The 19377-nt window shown below is 33.4% G+C and overlaps 1 non-coding gene across 1 annotated transcript; it reads right to left on the reverse strand.

The window, feature by feature from the left end:
* Positions 1–13926: 13926 nt before the first annotated feature.
* Positions 13927–13999, reverse strand: TRNAF-GAA. The gene has a single exon. It is a non-coding gene; the product is annotated as a tRNA-Phe (tRNA).
* Positions 14000–19377: the final 5378 nt, after the last annotated feature.

Genomic DNA, 19377 nt, shown 5'->3' on the forward strand with positions numbered 1-19377 from the left:
CGAAGATTTTGGAGCTCTCAATGTCGGTTTTCCTAACTTGAAAAAAGTACTCTCCTCAAAATCGTACCCTTTAGAGTACACGTACATTTCTGAACCGCCATTACACATAAAAACATAAACATACAACTTTCGTAAAACATAGACATTTTTAACCACCACCAACAATGAAAACTACCATTTCACATATCATACTACAGACACACTTACTCAATCTACTAAAACACACATGAAAACGATAAACCTCGCTAACATCACTCACATATCGGATAATGCGATTACTCCGCATTTAGCCAAAATACATAAAAAAGACAAATAATGAAGGTCTAAACCTTTAAAGTCAGAAGTAGGAGCAACAATATGGAATAAGAATCGAGAAAGGTCGATCCCCCAATCGAAGGCAATAAGGGTTTAGATTATGGGTCTCCTACTCTCAGATTTCTTCCAAATTCGAGAGCAATCCTCCACCATTTCTCTTCAAACTTATTCCTACAGTTTCTCAACAAGATTACCCACAAGTTCTATGAAGGAATAGAGTGCTGAAAGTGTCCAAAAACCATTCCCCCAATTCAATCTGCCATTGAAGAACTTCAAGAAAAACTTAAAAATCCAATCCGAGCAAGAATGATTCCAATCAGTTCCTGCACCTCCAAGGAATGCTTCCATAAAAGACCACGAAGAGAAATAACCTCGAGAGCGTGCCAAATTAAAGGAAATAGGTTTCGAAATTAAATTGGGGATAAGAGTCGAATTCCTATCTACGATCTCTTTTCCTTCAAATTAAGGATTCCTCTAGCTTCAAAGGAAGAAGTTGAGTAAACTTGATGAAGGAATCGAGAGCTGAAACGTCGTAGAACAAGCTACCCAAGAGATAAAAAAATATGGTGTTTCAAGTGAGTTGCATACCAAGAACGGTTTCTGGAAATTAAGGTCCTATACTCAAAGACGTTCCTCCAAACCAATTCCTTTAGCTTGAAGAAAGGTTATAGAAGAGGTTCAATGAAGAAATAGGGCCTTGAAACCCCTAGAATCGGCTACCCAATAAGAAATCCTTTGTTTTATCTCCGGCGATAAATTAGATTTTGGATGAACTTTGGAAGCGAATATCTTAGGCTACGATCCACGAGAAGGTATCAAATCAATCACTAGCCCTTCCTTGTAACACCCATCTTTAAGTTTCACGAAGACATCGAGGAGAGAAACATTGTAAATGTGACTGTACAGGATGAGTTTCAGATGGCGGCGATGCGAAAAATGCGCATCTTCTTCCTGTTTAGAGGAAGAAAACGATGATATGGCCAGTTCAACTGAACTGTCCAAGTCAACTCAAAATTTGATCTTTTCTCAATTTTAGCTCCCTTCCAGACCGATTCTCATGAAAAACATTATGGTTTCATAAACTAGACACAATAAGGAGTATGTGGAAGGAAATTTGAAGTAATTCAGATACTGGAAGCTCAAGAATGGAGGTCTCAAACATCGACGACGAGGCAAGTAGCCACCTTGGACTCTTTGTTAAGAAATACTTGTAGAAATCGCTTGGATTTTCAAATGAACCCTAAACCAAGTATGAATTAAGGATATATAAAGAAAAACCCAAAGAACCGTGAGTTAAGNTTAAGACCTTGAACCGATTAAATAGCTTGAGATTTAAGTAACATTAAAATAACCTACTATATGAGCCCCGCTGCTTATCAAATTTTAATACTAAGCATATTATAGCATGTTGAGGTTAAATATGAAATTTGGTGGTCATTGGATAAGGATAAGTAGGTAAACCAAGAAACGGTGTAAAATGACCATAATGCCCCTAAGGTAATCAATAGATCTTATTTTATGAAATGTTATATGAATCATTATCCCAAGAGGTTATATAAGGTAATGAATTTTGGGAGTTATCGGAAAACTTTAGTTAGCGAAACCAAGATATGGGAGAAAATGCTCATCACGATCCATATGACTTTACCTCCTAGGATAACTAATGTGGTATCCATGAAATAATAGATTCCCCACATGTACCCTTGGCCTCTAATAGATGCTACGTGCACAATATCATGCTCGGCTATTCCTAAGAACTTATAAGTTCCAACCTTGACCCAAGACGTTATGCATAAACCTAGGATCACCAAGAATCCAAGAAAACACCTAGGTTAATGCAAATATCATGCTTAACAAGTTGCTAGGATTTATGGCTGAAATAACCATTATCTCACTTCACAAAGTGTACCACGAGGCCCCTATTCCTCTTTAGGTGGGATGCTATGGTATATGTACCATGAGAAGGATTCCATGATGAACTTATTATTTCCGTGACCTAAATAAGATGCCCTGCACCACGATTTGCCAGCAGGATGCCACGATTATGACAACGCCACCTATGAACTCATGGGGAGAAAATTAAGAGTTACTTCGAAAGAGTTTTCATGGTTAAAATACGATGCATGACATGACAACCTCTAAGGTTTAGTTCCTAAAAACGAATCAAGAAGTCATATCCTAGCTCAAGGTTTAGACATGCTCCAAATTACCAACTATTTTCTATAAGGTCTATTTTATATGACATGAGAATAAATTCAAGATTTCAATTTGGTTGGAGCAAGTTCGGAACCTAAACCAAGATGGAACTTCAGCTACGCCTAAAGGAAGCACCTCAAGATTCAATACCCTTCTAGAATCCTCTGAGGAATCCAATATGAAATCTATGACTTTCTAGAATAACTCATGCTAGTTATTATGGATTCAAATGATTACGAATGCATGTTATACCTTATGCCTCAAAAAATTAGAATCTTAGAAACATTACAAGATTGAGGACAACAATACCAGACAAGCTCTAACTACCAAGGCAAGAAGAATGCTAGATAACACTCAAAGATAAGGGATTCAAACAAACCCAGGTCGTTGGGTTCAAAGTCCAAAGTGCTAACCACTACACTATAGAACCCCTTGTAAAAATTTATTTTGGCATGGTTTTCCTATTTTATGCAGATTCCACGAGAAGAGAGATCCTATCAAGAGTCGAACTCAAGTTATTGGATTCAAAGTTCTAGAGCTGTTTTATGTAACTCGTGATCTTGAGCACCTTTAGAGTGGTTGCAGAAGCAGCCCTCCCGTGTTGATTAAAGCTCTTAGAGAACAAGTAATTTTATATATTTCTTATAGTTAATTTTATATATTGTTGTATATTACAAACAAATTGAAATAATACTTTACATCTCAGTCTTTCTTTCTTCCAGGCAAAACTTAACATGAAAACTATATTATTTCAATATTCACTCGAGAAATAAGGGGTGAAAAGTATATTATTTCAAACCCTCCATTATTGCTTCTACTTTGCGTGAAAATGCTTCCACTAAATCATGTTACTAACTAGTTGGTTTGGTTCGGTTCCATTCTTGGGTCCAGTAGATTGAATCGGCCTAGCTCCATTAAACTCTTGATAATATAAAAATCATAAGTTTCTTAAATTAGGTTAACTTAAAAGTTTAACCCCTAATTTTTTTTAGAATGTTTAGCTTTGTGTCTAGTTGATCTCTAAGTGTTTAAAAGTATCTAATAAGACTTCTATTTAAGGAACTTTTTTCTAAAAATGATGTAAGAATTCTGGTTTATTATTAAGGAATTTCAAATGAGTGATTTGATATATCATAGAGGACAAAATATTTATTTGTTTCAAATATCTTATGTTGACCATTCTTTTTTGTCAAGTATTTTGAATATTATCATTGAGAATTACTAATGGCATTAGATTGAATCTCATTAATAACAACATCCCAAAACTCCGGTAAAGATGACATCAAAATTAATACTTTAATTTCTATCTCCAAAATTTATTTCCACCTAAATAAGTTGACTTATAATCATAATAGTCACCCGTACATAAATGTTTACAAGGACCTTCAAAGGTAAGCGGTACAATAGAAAAGTGCTTAAAATAGTTTTAAAATAAATAAATAAATAAATAAAAGAAGGAATTGGTCAAAGTCAACATCCATTAATCACCTACTGCACACATGAGGGTAACATTTTTTTTTTATTTCTCTATTATATTAGGCCCTTTGGTTTATTGGTTTTACCAGAAGGAGACATGAAGTTTTCTATGTTTGAAATAAATTTGGTTGCATTGTTTTCTAGTTAGCATGGGTACGATCAAAACTTATTTATTTCTTTGAAATGTTTGAGTTTACAATTTACATGTTTTCATTCAATTTACATGTTTTCATTTTTCTATTTTGTCTGCCTGCCTTTAGAAATGAAGCAAAATTAGTCTAAGGGTTTTAGGCAGATTGTTCTAATTCTAATTTTTAACCAAAAAAAAAAATTAGTCTGGTTGTCACACTTAAAACTACCCTATAGGTATAATCAACCTATTATCCTTCCATTAATAGGAGCAAAAGGCAACACTACTATGTGAAACTAGTTTCATGTCAATATTCAACAATAAGGGTGTTAGCATGCATTTGGAAATGAACCCATAAGATAAAATAGAAAACAATTGTTATCTCAATGACAATGATACTATGTGAAACTAACCTCAAGATGCTTCCTTAACTCTTAGGGGTGATAAACCAACGGTTCCTTCACCCAAAACCCATGGCCCAACTCCCAACATGGAAGGGATAATCTAGAGAATCATTCCAAAAACCCTAATGGATGGGTTACAAACTCATATTACCAAGCTCGACAACAGACAATGTCGCCGGCAAACTTATGAAGACAACATGAAATTACGAATATATCAATGTAGGATTTTTTAATTTACCGATTTTAAAAATGTTAAATTGTGTGAAATGACTGGCAAAAGAGAATATTTAGAGAGCTCTTCCTTTTTATTTAAGATTTTGATATTTAAGAAAAGAGAAAATAAATAAAAATAGAAGACATTTTATAGATTTAAGAATGAAATAAGGGTATTTAAAAAGCTAAAAAAACAAGGGGATGAAATATTGATGGGCCATAGGTTGAAGAAGAGGAGTGAGTGAAAACGAAAAGGGACCTATCAAAATCTCTACCACTAAGCTATGGATCTATTTAGTAGGATTTTAACCTTAGTGACCCCTTCGACATAGTGTCGGTCCAAAAAGTGTAACAAATTTCTATCCTAGAAGGGTCTAACCAAGTTCAAATTGGTGACCTCTTGATCTGTAGTCTAATGCTCTAACACTGAGCTATAGACCCATTTTGTATGATCTCAACCTTAGTGACCCCTTCTACAGATTATCGGTCCAAAAGTGACCCTACCGAATTGGCTATGGACCAATTTTGTATAAATTGGTCGATTACCAATAGATTATTAAACACAGGTCGTTAGATTCAAAAACAAAAGTGCTAACCACTACACCATAGAACCACTTGTTAAACTTTATTTGGCACGGATTTTGATAAGCGCCAACAATGCTGGATTTTGCAAAGCTAAAGGTCGTAGTATCCTTGCAAACTTTTACAAAGAAAGCTAACTTAACGAATTGATTTCAACAAAGAGTGGGTTAGAAGGATGAATAACTCTAGATTGAACTTGGAATCTATGATTGTCACTCTTAGATTCGAAGACTACTCACTTCAGAATTAACTTGATCATGACTAATCCAAGGAATAGATTTTAACATCAAACCTAAAACAAGGTTCGAAAGAAACATAACACCCAAATGGTTTCAAACACAAGGTTTTTGTATTCCACAATGTTTTCAAACTTGAATATTACAAGCCTTTAAATACGCCAAAAAGATAATTCAAACATAATGTAGTTCATCTACAGACTACCAAAAGCTATTAAATACAAATTCAAGAAAATAAGACCTAACATAAATAATCTTAAATGTAATTCAACTTCCAAAGATAAAAAGTCTTCGAATTACATTTCAATGTCAATTAATTCTTTTCTTGATTTAATCTTAAATCTAATTCTGTTCTTGTAATTGAACTTTTAAGTTCATGCAAATGATGGGTTGGATTAGTATCAGTTTCAGAAGAAAGAGGAGACAAGAGAGAATTTGTTAGAAACTCTCTCATATAGGTAATCTCCCAAAAGTGTTTTCAACTTCTTTTATAGGTCCAATTTGAAAATCAAACCACAAGAAAATTTACTTTGAGAAAATTTACTTCTCTAGCAATTTTTTTTTTTTTTTTTTTTTTCGAAACAAGATTCTTCCCTTTTTTCTAAAACTAAATTTGACTCTTGATTAGATTTTAATAGTTTTGTTAATTAAACTTCCTTTAAAATTATTGTACACGGGTAGAACGGAAATAATTAATTTTTTTTACTGTTTTGTAATTTGTATGGTATTAGTCAAGGCTTTTGAATGAAATAAGATAATTGATTCTCGGTCCTCTTTGACAATTTTAGATACCTCCATATCCGATATTTGATGCGTCAGGTTTCACTATGAGATCTGCCTTTGGGCCAATATGACTTAAGCAGAGAGCTTATTTGACCAATAATTTGATTTTTTGGGGTTGTAGAGATATCGCTTACAAATCAAGACTTTGTATTATTTTGAAGACACTCATCAAGACATTTGTAAATGTGCCTAATATCTTCAAGGATATAAGACACATAATTGAGACGACCTAAAATTTTTTTGAAGTTGGCTTTTCTCGAATACGTCATCACGAAAGTTTGAGACAAACTCAATGGACCACTGGATGGGTTTTATAAGGCTCAAATGAATTTAAAATCCAAGAAAACGGATTTGAGTTTGATATTATTTGATTTTGGGTATGGACAGAACTAGCTGATTCCNAAGATCATCGATGGAATTGAAGCAATCGACGCTCACCTTGATGGGTTTCCAATCAAAGACCTAATGTTTGATGTTGACTCTTTTGAAGAATGAGTCACACGATCGAACAACAAGAAATGTGGCGGTAGCTCTGAGAACTTTATCACACACATAAAAAAACGTGTCGAAGAGTTAGACATTACACAGAAGATCATGCTGAAACTCTTTAGATATCGAACAAAAGACTCGAGGACAACTACACCAAAAGTTCATTGTCGTCCAATGGTTAGGATATCTGGCTTTTATCGAGTAGACCCGAGTTTGATTCTCGACAATNACATCAATATAAACTATTGAAATTTTTTTAAAGGATTGAAAATATCATTCATAATTTTATGAAATTCGGATTGAGCGTTTTTTAGCCCAATGGCATGACGTTCCTCTCATATTTTCTAAACCAGACATTAAATGCTATTTTATATTTGTCCTTTTAGAGAATTAGAGTTTGTCAAAATCTCAATTTCATATCGAATTTTATAAAAATATTTGACTATAAATTCTTTTTATCAAATCATTTTTGTTTTGGATTGGATGTCTTATTTATTCTAAAACCTTATTCAAAGGTTTGTAGTTAATTACCAGTATCATAATTTTTTTGTTTCTTTTCACCGTGTTGTTAACCTAAAATGAGACATGACCACATGCACTTTGAAAACCTTGTCAGCTTCCTCTGCAATATCACCTATTTCCTATTTCTTCTTTTTTATAGATTGTTCAAAGATTACTGTTAGACTTTATTGGAATGTATCTTTTGTCAAAACCTTTTGAAATGGTAAATCAACAATAGGTTGTTTTTTAACATGTTTTTGCAACTCTTTGATTTTCTTTGAAGACTATTTATGTCGTAGGTAAGGACAAGATTTGTAACTCTTTGATTCTCTTTTAACCATTGAATCTCTTTTATAGTCTTTATGCTTTTTTTTACTTAACCATAGGGTTCTATTTATGGGGAACTTAGTGATAATTTTTGTTAAATTATATATTTGAATACCTAATACATTAAGATATAATATTTTATTTAAATAATATTAAAATGTCGTAGAACATCATAATATATGTTTAATTAATATGAATCTCATTCAAATTGCAAAGATATATTTTTATTTAATGTTTATGATACACATCATTTATTTTAATATTTAACATATCAAATACGTTAATATGTTTTTATATTATACTTGAAGACTATAGGAACTTGCTCAGAGGACCTGAGAGTTACGTTGGCCCACAATGCATCTCATGGACGATGCAAAACTATGGTGGCGCTTGAAGGTGAATGGTATAAAAAACTGGTCATGCACCAAAAAATAATGGGAAGATCATCGATGGAATTGAAGCAATCGACGCTCACCTTGATGGGTTTCCAATCAAAGACCTAATGTTTGATGTTGACTCTTTTGAAGAATGAGTCACACGATCGAACAACAAGAAATGTGGCGGTAGCTCTGAGAACTTTATCACACACATAAAAAAACGTGTCGAAGAGTTAGACATTACACAGAAGATCATGCTGAAACTCTTTAGATATCGAACAAAAGACTCGAGGACAACTACACCAAAAGTTCATTGTCGTCCAATGGTTAGGATATCTGGCTTTTATCGAGGAGACCCGAGTTTGATTCTCGACAATGAAATTTTATTTTCTTATTTCTTTTATTTTATAGTTTCATCTTTTGTCACCAATTATATTTAAACTTTACCTAGGTTTGAAAGACACTATAATGGATGAGTTCAATAGTATCTTAAATTCAAAAGACTTTTATGAACTTTGAACCTTTGTTTGTCACCGATTATAATTAAACTTTAACTAGGTTTGAGAGGCACTATAATAGTCAAGTTCAATAGTATCTTAGATTAAAAAGACTTTTATGAACTTTAAACCTTTAATAGTGTTATGTCATAGATATTTGGTTCAATTTTAATAAGTGAGGTTGAGGTGATTCAAATGGTTAATGTGATAATCTGGTCATTTTCAAGGTCTCTTTTGTTGAACGCCATCATGGCTGAGATGACTGAGATGAGCACCCGAGTGAGTTTGACAAGGAGGGTCATAGAGAACCACACCCCAAGCCAAGCTCATGTTGGGCTTAACAAACTGAAAATCCAAAAACACAAACCCTTAAATGGGAACCGGGATGCTAAGGAATTAAAAAACTTTATTTTTGACGTAGAACAATACTTGAAGATTACAGGAACTTGCTCATAGGACCTAAGAGTTACGTTGGCTACAATGCATCTCATGGACTGTGGCGCTCAAAGGTGGATGATATAAAAAATGGGTCATGCACCATAAACTCATGGGAAGACCGTTGATGGAATCAATGCAATCGACGCTCCCCTGGATGGGTCGCCAATCAAAGACCTGACGTTTGATGTTGACTCTTTTGAAGAAAAAGCCACACGATCGAACAGCTCGAAATGTCGCGGTAGCTCTAAGAACTCTATCATACAACTTGAGAGTTGAGGGCTACAGGAACTTGCTCATACAACCTGAGAGTTACGTTGGCTGCAATGCATCTCATGGACGATGCAAAACTATGGTAGTGCTCGAAGGTGAATGGCATAAAAAATGGGTCATGCACCATAAACTCATGGGAAGATCGTTGATGGAATCGATGCAATTGATGCTCCCCTAGATGGGTTGCCAATCAAAGACCTAACGTTTGATGTTTACTCTTTTGAAGAAAGAGCCACTCAATCGAACAGCTCGTAACGTCGGGGTAGCTCTGAGAACTTTAATACACACAGGGAAGGACGTGTCGAAGAGTTAGACATTAATCTAAAGATCATGCTAAAACTCTTTAGCGATCGGACAAAAGACTTTAGGACATCTACACTAAAAATCCATTGTCGTCCAGCGGTTAGGATATCTGGCTTTCACCCAAAAGACCCGGGTTCAATGGAATATTATTTTCTCATCCCTTAAATGGGAACCGGGATGCTAAGGAATTAAAAAGCTTTATTTTTTATGTAGAACAATACTTGAAGGTTACTGGATCAACAAGAGATAAAGCTAGAATTAGATTATGAGATCCAAGAGTGAGAAGCAATATTTGGAACCTTTTTCTATCAAGGCTTTTTTCTAAATTGAGTCACTCCACAATCGAACTTGATCGAGGCTTTTTTCTAAATTGAGTCACTCCACCACAATCGAACTTGATCAAGGCTTTTTTCTAAATTGAGTCACTCCACCATAGAACTTGATCAAGGTTTTTTTCTAAATTGAGTCACTCCACAATCAAACTTGATCAAGGCTTTTTTCTAAATTGAGTCACTCCACAATCGAACTTGATCAAGGTTTTTTTCTAAATTGAGTCACTCCACAATCGAACTTGATCAAGGCTTGATTCAATAAATCAGATGCAATATACCACAAGAATTGCATGAAACTTAGAAACGACAAAGATATGCTCAGATTTCTATGAGAGGAACGTCTCAACTTGAGAGATCAATTTCATTGATCACAAATATGTTTTTTACATAATAATTTGTGGGTATTTAGAGTATCCCCACAAAAGAAGTTGGTGGCCGTGATTTAATCTCGATCCCNTCAATCGAACAGCTCGTAACGTCGGGGTAGCTCTGAGAACTTTAATACACACAGGGAAGGACGTGTCGAAGAGTTAGACATTAATCTAAAGATCATGCTAAAACTCTTTAGCGATCGGACAAAAGACTTTAGGACATCTACACTAAAAATCCATTGTCGTCCAGCGGTTAGGATATCTGGCTTTCACCCAAAAGACCCGGGTTCAATGGAATATTATTTTCTCATCCCTTAAATGGGAACCGGGATGCTAAGGAATTAAAAAGCTTTATTTTTTATGTAGAANATCAAGTTGAGCATTACAAACTTTATAAAATTAAAATAATAAATAAAGTNGATAAAGCTAGAATTAGATTATGAGATGCAAGAGTGAGAAGCAATATTTGGAACCTTTTTCTATCAAGGCTTTTTTCTAAATTGAGTCACTCCACAATCGAACTTGATCGAGGCTTTTTTCTAAATTGAGTCANTATAAAGCTAGAATTAGATTATGAGATCCAAGAGTGAGAAGCAATATTTGGAACCTTTTTCTATCAAGGCTTTTTTCTAAATTGAGTCACTCCACAATCGAACTTGATCAAGGCTTTTTTCTAAATTGAGTCACTCCACCACAATCGAACTTGATCAAGGCTTTTTTCTAAATTGAGTCACTCCACAATCCAACTTGATCAAGGCTTTTTTCTTAATTGAGTCACTCCATAATAGAACTTGATCAAGGTTTTTTTCTAAATTGAGTCACTCCACAATCAAACTTGATCAAGGCTTTTTTCTAAATTGAGTCACTCCACAATCGAACTTGATCAAGGCTTTTTTCTAAATTGAGTCACTCCACAATAGAACTTGATCAAGGTTTTTTTCTAAATTGAGTCACTCCACAATCGAACTTGATCAAGGCTTGATTCAATAAATCAGATGCAATATACCACAAGAATTGCATGAAACTTAGAAACGACAAAGATATGCTCAGATTTCTATGAGAGGAACGTCTCAACTTGAGAGATCAATTTCATTGATCACAAATATGTTTTTTACATAATAATTTGTGGGTATTTAGAGTATCCCCACAAAAGAAGTTGGTGGCCGTGATTTAATCTCGATCCCTTTAAATCTCCACAGAAGACGAAATCAAGTTGAGCATTACAAACTTTATAAAATTAAAATAATAAATAAAGTTTGCTAACCACTCATGAAATCATGCTTGCAACTTCATCCGCTACTTTCAACCGTGCAAATATTTACTTTTGAATCTCCAAATGGTCCTTCCTCAAACGAATCAGTTTGCAACACATGAAATGATGGTTGAACCTAGCATATCCAATATCATTTTGAGCATTACAAACTTTATGAAATTAAAATAATAAATAAAGTTTTCTAACCACTCATGAAATCATGCTTGCAACTTCATCCGCTACTTCAACCGTGAAAATATTTACTTTTGAATCTCCAAATGGTCCTTCCTCAATCAGCTTGTAACACATGAAATGATGGTTGAACCTAGCCTATCCAATTTTGTAGATGAAGAATGAATGCTTGTTGAATCTTCTTGACCTTGGGTCATGTAATAGGTCCAGTTGGAACACCGTGATTCTTATCATCATCCCCCTCTTCAAAAGGATTCGTCCTCGAATCAGAAAAATATCACCTATAGCAAAAGGACTCAACTCAACAACATTGAAAGTAGAATGCACACCGTGATTCTTATCATCATTTCCCTCTTCAGGATTCGTCCTCGAATCAGAACAATCACCTACATCAAAAGGACTCAACTCAGCAACATTAAAAGCAGAATGTATTGACAATTCTATCGGAAGATCAATTTTGTTTCATGCAATAAAATGAGTCATTTACTCATTTTACTAAATGTCTTATAGGGCATTATGTGCATGCAACTTAGTCAAATAAAAAGGAAAACTCATTAGTAAGGTACTTAGCTAATTCATTGATATTTTAAAAAGAAATAATCACTAATTTTAAATTGAATAGTGAGGAGTCAAGTTATGTGACTTGAAATCAAGTGCGGTGAACGTGGAACAAACACGTGACCTTCAGATTTTCAGTCTGACGCTCTCAAAACTGAGCTATCCTCGCTAATATTAAAAAAAAAAAAATCATATGTAAAGGTATTTCCGCTAATTCATTATATTTTAAAAAGAAATAATCACTAATTTTAGATTGAATAGTCAAGTTATGCAACTTAATGGACTTATGCAACGTAAACCAAGTGCGGTGAAGGTGGATTATGTAACCTTCAGATATTTAGTCCCAAGTGAGCTATCCCTGCTAACATTAAAAGTCAAAATTCATATTCATTATTCATTATTAATTGAAATTTTAAAAATAAATAATAACTAATTTTTTATTGAATAGTTAGCTTATGCAAATGGAAACAGGTGCCGTGAACGTGGAGATTAAACACGTGAAGAGCTAACTTAATAATCAACTAAACTATAAGGTGCANACTCAACAACATTGAAAGTAGAATGCACACCGTGATTCTTATCATCATTTCCCTCTTCAGGATTCGTCCTCGAATCAGAACAATCACCTACATCAAAAGGACTCAACTCAGCAACATTAAAAGCAGAATGTATTGACAATTCTATCGGAAGATCAATTTTGTTTCATGCAATAAAATGAGTCATTTACTCATTTTACTAAATGTCTTATAGGGCATTATGTGCATGCAACTTAGTCAAATAAAAAGGAAAACTCATTAGTAAGGTACTTAGCTAATTCATTGATATTTTAAAAAGAAATAATCACTAATTTTAAATTGAATAGTGAGGAGTCAAGTTATGTGACTTGAAATCAAGTGCGGTGAACGTGGAACAAACACGTGACCTTCAGATTTTCAGTCTGACGCTCTCAAAACTGAGCTATCCTCGCTAATATTAAAAAAAAAAAAATCATATGTAAAGGTATTTCCGCTAATTCATTATATTTTAAAAAGAAATAATCACTAATTTTAGATTGAATAGTCAAGTTATGCAACTTAATGGACTTATGCAACGTAAACCAAGTGCGGTGAAGGTGGATTATGTAACCTTCAGATATTTAGTCCCAAGTGAGCTATCCCTGCTAACATTAAAAGTCAAAATTCATATTCATTATTCATTATTAATTGAAATTTTAAAAATAAATAATAACTAATTTTTTATTGAATAGTTAGCTTATGCAAATGGAAACAGGTGCCGTGAACGTGGAGATTAAACACGTGAAGAGCTAACTTAATAATCAAATAAACTATAAGGTGCAATGAATGCGAATCAAACACAAGACCTTCCAATATTAAATTTGACGCTCTCCCAATTAAGCCATCCCAGATAACATAAAAAATGAATACCTTCCAATATTAAATTTGACGCTCCCCCAACTAAGCCATCCAGATAACATAAAAAATGAATAATCATATGTTTTAGATTGAATAGCCAAGTTATGCAACTTAGTTTTTAATTAGATGCAGGGAACGTGGATCGAACATGTGACGTTCAAATCTTCAATATGACGCTCTCCCAAAATTCATAAGTAAAGGTATTTCTGCCCGCTAATTCATTGAGATTGAGATTTTAAAAAGAATAGTCAAATTATGCAACGTGAACCAAGTGCGGTGAACGTGGATCAAACACGTGACCTTCAGATCTTCAGTCTGATGCTATCCCAACTGAGCTATCCCCGCAACCATTAAAAATGAAAATTCATCAGTAAAAGTATTTTTGCTGATTCATTGAGATTTTAAAAAGAAATAATGACTAAATTTTTAGTGAATAGTTAGGTTATGCGGATAGAAACAGATGTGGTGAATGTGGAGATCAAATAGATGACCTTTAAATCTTCATTCTTACACTCTCCCAACTGAGCTATGCCCTCTAATATTAAAAATGAAAATTCATAAGTAAATGTATTTGCGCTAATTCATTATATTTTAAAAAGAAATAATCACTAATTTTAGATTGAATAGGCAAGTTATGCAATGTGAACCATGTGTAGCGTTGATTAAACACGTGACCTTTAGATCTTCAGTCTGACGCTCTCCAAACTGAGCTATTCCCGCTAACATTAAAAATGAAAATTCATGTCTAAAGTCCGCTAATTCATTTTAATTTTAGAAATAAATAATCACTAATTCTTGGTTGAATAGTCAAGTTACAAAAACTTTTATTAGGTGCGGTACGTGGAACGAACACGTGACTTTCAAATCTTCAATCTGATGCTCTCCCAACTGAGCTATCCCCACAAACATTAGAAATGAAAATTCATTGGTAAAGGTATTTTCGCTGATTCATTGAGATTTTAAAAAGAAATAATGGCTAATTTTTTATTTAATAGTCAGGTTATGCAAATAGAAACAGGTGCGGTGAACGTGGAGATCGAACACGTGACCTTCATGTTGGGTTTTCTGCCCTAAAACTCATAGTTTGTAAACAAAAACATATTATATTTTCAATAAAGTTATTNCCAACTGAGCTATCCCCGCAACCATTAAAAATGAAAATTCATCAGTAAAAGTATTTTTGCTGATTCATTGAGATTTTAAAAAGAAATAATGACTAAATTTTTAGTGAATAGTTAGGTTATGCGGATAGAAACAGATGTGGTGAATGTGGAGATCAAATAGATGACCTTTAAATCTTCATTCTTACACTCTCCCAACTGAGCTATGCCCTCTAATATTAAAAATGAAAATTCATAAGTAAATGTATTTGCGCTAATTCATTATATTTTAAAAAGAAATAATCACTAATTTTAGATTGAATAGGCAAGTTATGCAATGTGAACCATGTGTAGCGTTGATTAAACACGTGACCTTTAGATCTTCAGTCTGACGCTCTCCAAACTGAGCTATTCCCGCTAACATTAAAAATGAAAATTCATGTCTAAAGTCCGCTAATTCATTTTAATTTTAGAAATAAATAATCACTAATTCTTGGTTGAATAGTCAAGTTACAAAAACTTTTATTAGGTGCGGTACGTGGAACGAACACGTGACTTTCAAATCTTCAATCTGATGCTCTCCCAACTGAGCTATCCCCACAAACATTAGAAATGAAAATTCATTGGTAAAGGTATTTTCGCTGATTCATTGAGATTTTAAAAAGAAATAATGGCTAATTTTTTATTTAATAGTCAGGTTATGCAAATAGAAACAGGTGCGGTGAACGTGGAGATCGAACACGTGACCTTCATGTTGGGTTTTCTGCCCTAAAACTCATAGTTTGTAAACAAAAACATATTATATTTTCAATAAAGTTATTATTGATGTTTATTCAGTAAACATTGTTATTGAATAAAGTGAATTTTACGATTAATCTAAATCCAATAAATTAAGAATACTCTAGCTATAGTATGATTTCTTGAACTATATGTANCTGAGCTATGCCCTCTAATATTAAAAATGAAAATTCATAAGTAAATGTATTTGCGCTAATTCATTATATTTTAAAAAGAAATAATCACTAATTTTAGATTGAATAGGCAAGTTATGCAATGTGAACCATGTGTAGCGTTGATTAAACACGTGACCTTTAGATCTTCAGTCTGACGCTCTCCAAACTGAGCTATTCCCGCTAACATTAAAAATGAAAATTCATGTCTAAAGTCCGCTAATTCATTTTAATTTTAGAAATAAATAATCACTAATTCTTGGTTGAATAGTCAAGTTACAAAAACTTTTATTAGGTGCGGTACGTGGAACGAACACGTGACTTTCAAATCTTCAATCTGATGCTCTCCCAACTGAGCTATCCCCACAAACATTAGAAATGAAAATTCATTGGTAAAGGTATTTTCGCTGATTCATTGAGATTTTAAAAAGAAATAATGGCTAATTTTTTATTTAATAGTCAGGTTATGCAAATAGAAACAGGTGCGGTGAACGTGGAGATCGAACACGTGACCTTCATGTTGGGTTTTCTGCCCTAAAACTCATAGTTTGTAAACAAAAACATATTATATTTTCAATAAAGTTATTATTGATGTTTATTCAGTAAACATTGTTATTGAATAAAGTGAATTTTACGATTAATCTAAATCCAATAAATTAAGAATACTCTAGCTATAGTATGATTTCTTGAACTATATGTAGAGACATAAGAGTGGATCAAGTTCAAGTATATAGTCAAAATGATCTATAGTACAGGAATAAGGCTGAGTATCTTATCCTGGGGACACTAAGGATGCGGCCCACTTTTGTATATGATATAAACAATGTGATCACTAAATTGTACATGTGGAGACATGCGAGTTAGGGCGTCCTATGCAATGAGTATTGCATAAGATCGGACCATGAAAAAAATCACTCACTTTATAATGACGTTTACTATTGAGACTGATTTTTTCACTCGATGACCTAGGTAACTCGACCTTAATCCTGAGCTAACTATGAACTCATGTATATTCAGAATTATCCTTCGATTTGCATGGGTGAGAGTGGTCCGAGTTCGCTAACTCAATAAGCCTCCCATTTCAAGGGTAAGACTGGGTGTTCCCTTAAGTACTGACTTAAGGTCTTGAACAAGGGGCCCCACCCTCTCATTGACTTGAGAGGGATTCGGTTTGGTGGTTGAACCACAAACCAATTGTTCATTAGAGTTCTAGTGGGACTTAAGGAACAAGAAGTAACTTTAGGGGAATAACGGTAAATTGACCCAGCTCTAGTTACGAACAACCTGTGAAAGGATAGACTTACTAATCATGGTTATATCAAATGGACAAAAGTATATCTGTAGTGAGGGGAGTGCAACTACTAGGCTATAGTGGAGTGTTCTAGTAGTTAACGAATGTTGGTTAACAAGGTTAATGAGTTTAGCTGGTTAATCTCGAATCGTTGGAGCCCATAATCTATAGGTCCATTAGGCCCCCCTACAAGCTCATATCGGACTAAATCTTAGAACAGTGTGACGAGTGAGTTCGAAGTGTTTGAATTCAAATTAAGGAATATGCACTACATATTTACGATATATTTAACCGAATTTTGTTTTAATTATGAATTAAACAAAAAGAGAGAATTAGAGATATTTAAATAATATTTAAATATTTTAATTATGAATAGGGATTCATAATTGGCGGAATTAATTGGGATTGACATTTGAATTAATGTTACATATTAATTAAATTGTGTAATCAATCATTTAATATTGTTTTAATTTAAAATTGATTATTTAAATTAATTGTTGAATTAAAATGAAGGGTTGACTCCACCTGATTGAAAAATTCATGTTTGNTTCTAGTGGGACTTAAGGAACAAGAAGTAACTTTAGGGGAATAACGGTAAATTGACCCAGCTCTAGTTACGAACAACCTGTGAAAGGATAGACTTACTAATCATGGTTATATCAAATGGACAAAAGTATATCTGTAGTGAGGGGAGTGCAACTACTAGGCTATAGTGGAGTGTTCTAGTAGTTAACGAATGTTGGTTAACAAGGTTAATGAGTTTAGCTGGTTAATCTCGAATCGTTGGAGCCCATAATCTATAGGTCCATTAGGCCCCCCTACAAGCTCATATCGGACTAAATCTTAGAACAGTGTGACGAGTGAGTTCGAAGTGTTTGAATTCAAATTAAGGAATATGCACTACATATTTACGATATATTTAACCGAATTTTGTTTTAATTATGAATTAAACAAAAAGAGAGAATTAGAGATATTTAAATAATATTTAAATATTTTAATTATGAATAGGGATTCATAATTGGCGGAATTAATTGGGATTGACATTTGAATTAATGTTACATATTAATTAAATTGTGTAATCAATCATTTAATATTGTTTTAATTTAAAATTGATTATTTAAATTAATTGTTGAATTAAAATGAAGGGTTGACTCCACCTGATTGAAAAATTCATGTTTGAGTTAGTGGAATATTGAATGTCAATATATGATTTAACCAAACTTGCATGTTTGCTACATAATCCGACAAATTTGAGTGGAATTTTGAGTGTCAAAATTTGGTTTTACCAAGCTTATATGTTTGCCATATAAACTCCACAAATTTGAGTGGAATTTTGAGTGTCAAAATTTGGTAATCTCAAATTTGCATAAACATGCAAAAATGACTCTCTATAAATAGAGTGATCAAGGTATATGGAAATTCTTCTCGAAAAAAATTGGAGAAAATCTCTCAAAACTCTCTCTTTACTACTAAATTCCTATCAAGATTAGTCACTCACCGGATTCCACAACCCCGTTCTAAGTCCGGAGAATAGTAGAGAAGACACTAGTGGTGGTTCGAAATCGGTCATTGAACTACAAAAAGGTTAGTATTCAAACTCATTGAGTTTAAATGCTTTTGAACATGCTAGCTAATTTACTATAATTGATGTACTTAAAAATAAAAATTCATAAGTAATGGTATTTCCGCTAATTCATTATATTTTAAGAAGAAATAATCACTAATTTTAGATTGAATACCCAAGTTATGCAACTTGAACAATGAGATTGAATACCCAAGTTATGCAACTTGAACAATGTGTGGTGAACGTTGATTAAACAAAATTCATAAGTAATGGTATTTCCGCTAATTCATTATATTTTAAGAAGAAATAATCAATAATTTTAGATTGAATACACAAGTTATGCAACTTGAACGATGTGTGGTGAAGCTATCCCCGCTAACATTAAAAACTGAAAATTCATGTCAAAAGGTATTTCTGCTAATTCATTTTAATTTTAGAAATAAATAATCACTGATTCTAGGTTAAAATAGTCAAGTTACATAGCTTGAATTAGGTGCGGTGAACATGGATCGAACACGTGACTTTCACATCTTCAGTCTGACGCTCTCCCAACTGAGCTATCCCAGCAATCATTAGGAATGAAAATTCATCAGTAAAGGTCTTTTTGCTAATTCATTGAGATTTTAAAAAGAAATAATGACTAATTTTTTATTGAATAGTTAGGTTATACAAATAGAAATAAGTGCGGTGAACGCGGAGATCGAACACGTGACCTTCAAATCTTCAATCTAACTCTCTCAAAACTAAGCTATCACCGCTAACATTAAAAATGAAAGTTTTGAAGTAAAGGTATTTCCCCTGATTTATTGAAATTTTAG

Source organism: Cucurbita pepo, unplaced genomic scaffold (genome assembly GCF_002806865.2).
Source record: "Cucurbita pepo subsp. pepo cultivar mu-cu-16 unplaced genomic scaffold, ASM280686v2 Cp4.1_scaffold000202, whole genome shotgun sequence".
Lineage (NCBI taxonomy): Eukaryota > Viridiplantae > Streptophyta > Magnoliopsida > Cucurbitales > Cucurbitaceae > Cucurbita > Cucurbita pepo.